Raw genomic sequence first — 3,354 nt, 5'->3', positions numbered from 1 at the left:
CATGATACAATACCACTAAACATATGTAGCTAAAAAAACCAACACACACACAAAAGTTCGCCCAAGGTAAAGACAGTAACTGCTGTTAAGCGTCTCAAATTATTAGTTATGCCTTTAACACTGAGCTGAAAATACTAGTTTAAAATGGCTCTGTATTCTAATTAAACTGATTGGGTTTCATTCTTTTAAAAATAATTTCAATCCCTAATAATAAACTGTAGTCAGCAGACTTGCTTGTCTTTTAAAATTTAAATACGTTATAAATGTTTAATAGTTTTCTTTAGAAGTTTTAAAGAAACGAGTTTAAACAGCATCAAATAGAAGTTTTAAACGACGTTAACGAGTTTCACATGTTTTAAATAAAGTATCCCAATACAGTAATTTTAATCACATTCGAATGTAAAAACGTGTTATAGATTAAATAAATAAGAAGAATAGAAAAGATATGAATTACCAACCTGGACAACCGGTTCGAACAGCTTTTCTCACAACACATATCTGTATCTGAAAATGTGAATTACATGTTTATCCAAAGTTAAACTATTTTTTTAAATTAAGGTATAGTTGAAAAACTGCAAGGTGATCCATATAATGTTTATCATTTTTTGTTTAAAACAGCTTTAAAAAATCTTCCTTTTGGGAAAGTAAAAGAAATTTCTGTTATTTTTTTTCTATACCCCTGCCGGAAGTAACTTAATGTTTCCGTACAATAATAACTTCAGGTGTTTTTTTTTTATATATATATCAAATTCTATTGCTGTTTTTCCAGACAAAACAAGAGAGAAAGAAGTTCGGAAATCGTTGTATGTTCATAACAGTTGTGCACTCAAACTTTCTCCGAATAATTAGGCATGTAAAAAAAAGTTTTGAAATTGCTAATTATTCCGGGTCCGTTAATAAATTCACGATGACATTATAGATGCTTCGTCTCTTGTGTCGATAAAAAAAACCAGAATCTTGAAAACTTGAAAAAAGAGCCAAAAAAAAAACACTTGAGAAAGTAATTCTGAAATGCTCGTAATTGTCGTAATAATATTTTAAGTATGTTTGTCTCTTTCAATGATTTTTGTTAATAAAGACAACTTCAAGGAACTTTTCGCAAATTTCAAGTGTGTGATTGAATAGTAAAAAAAGAAGATCTGGTATGATTGCCAATGAGAAAACTGTACACATGAAATCAAATAAAATAATAATGAAAGGTTTAAACTTACCATTACATGTTTCTTCTGTTTCTTCCAAAAAGTACAAATCTTCGTCATCAGATAGTAAACCTTCTTCATTGTCAGCTTCAGTTTCTTCAAAAAAATAAACATCTTCGTTATCAGATGCAGCTTCTGCATTGCCATCTTCAGATTCTTCAATAAAGTACACATCTTCGTCGTCAGATAGTAAACCTTCTTCATTGTCAGCTTCAGTTTCTTCTAGAAAATAAACATCTTCGTTATCAGTCAGATGCAGCTTCTGCATTGCCATCTTCAGATTCTTCAATAAAGTACACATCTTCGTCGTCAGATAGTACAGCTTCAGACGCTTCATTGTCATCAAGAAAGATAATATCATCTTCCAGAAATAAGGCATCGCTTGCATCCATCCCATAAATTTAAAAATAAAAAGACTATTGATCTTGGCAATTTTAAATTGGTCTATGATAGTAAATTTGTACTATTTGTTGACGTAACTAGATATCATTGAGATGGAAGCCATCTCTGTGGGCCCCGCTGTCAATAACGTGGGGTAAATAAGTGTGTAAATGAGTGTAAATACTCATGTGTGATTTCAATCTAAGATTTTAAGTTAAAACTGATAATTATTCTCATCTTACTTTCATAGTATAATAGTGATATGACTGCATGATGTGAACTAATTGTTGACTTCTCTAAGGTGACTTCTGGATATATGGATTGATGTTTGAACAATATGTTTAAAGGTGCTACCCAATTGATATTTGTCACATATTTTTAGAATTATGCCTTCAATATATTATGACCCACCAAGTATAAAGTATGAAATATTAACGGTTCTCGAGAGGTAGAGCGGACACAATTTGTTAAGAACAACGAACGGATGGACAGACAGACAGACTGACCTTAGACCTAGGATGCATACATTATGACACATTCTCTGGTGTTGGTTTATATATATGTTAAGTTGAAAATGTTTGTCAGGTATAAAGTATGACATAATAACAGCTGTCCTCTCAATATATAGTGTGGATCAAATTTGTTAGCGATGGACAGACCAACAGACAGACAGACAGACCTTTGACCTAGGAAGTGGTACATACATCATGACACACCCTCTGGTGTTGGTTAAAATGGATGTCAAGTATAATATTTGAAATCATAATGGTTCTCAAGATATAGAGCAGACACAATCTTCACCACAGGACACAGGATTGTCAACTGAAACCAAAGTTTTTTTGACATTGACCTTTGACCTAAGAAGTTGTACATACATCATGACACGCCCTCTGGTGGTGGTTAAAATGGATGTCAAGTATAAACTTTGAAATCATAACGGTTATCTAGATATGGAGCGGACACGATCTTCACCACAGGACACGGGGTTGTCAACTCTAAACCAAAGTTTTTGACCTTGACCTTTGACCTAGGAAGTTGTACATACATGATGACACACCCTCTGGTGTTGGTTAAAATGGATGTCAAGTATAATATTTGAAATCATAATGGTTCTCAAGATATAGAGCGGACACAATCTTCACAGGACACAGGATTGTCAACTGAAACCAAAGTTTTTTTGACGTTGACCTTTGACCTAAGAAGTTGTACATACATCATGACACGCCCTCTTGTGGTGGTTAAAATGGATGTCAAGTATAAACTTTGAAATCATAACGGTTATCTAGATATGGAGCGGACACAATCCCACAGGACACGGGGTTGTCAACTGTAAACCAAAGTCTGTGCATCAATTTCTGAATCATATTAATCTGACATGTTAAAGTGTGTACATTATGAAGTTACTGTTGATTTTGTGTATTTCAGATTATTATTGAAAAAAGAGCACTTTGAAGTACTAGGACAATTTGAAAACATCTTGTTGAAATAGTCTGACTGGATATGACAGAACATCAAAAGAAATGACGAAAAATTACTCACCTTATCAAAATAATAGAAGCCAAAAGCCACTTGCAATTTTCACTGGTTTTGAGCTCAGTTGGTTTTGAGCTCAGTAACAGTCTGACAAGGAAAGAATTTTATGAACATGATTCATCTATCTTATGATGTCTCTTGATAAATATTAAAACATATTGACTGTAAAATAATTACAAGCTCACCAATTAGATCTGTTGTTCACAAACTTTGTTATTTGTAAATAACTGTTGAATGTTTT

The sequence above is a fragment of the Mytilus edulis genome, chromosome 11, assembly GCF_963676685.1.
Source record: "Mytilus edulis chromosome 11, xbMytEdul2.2, whole genome shotgun sequence".
In the NCBI taxonomy this organism is placed as follows: domain Eukaryota; kingdom Metazoa; phylum Mollusca; class Bivalvia; order Mytilida; family Mytilidae; genus Mytilus; species Mytilus edulis.
Note: the sequence above shows the minus strand (reverse complement) of the source record.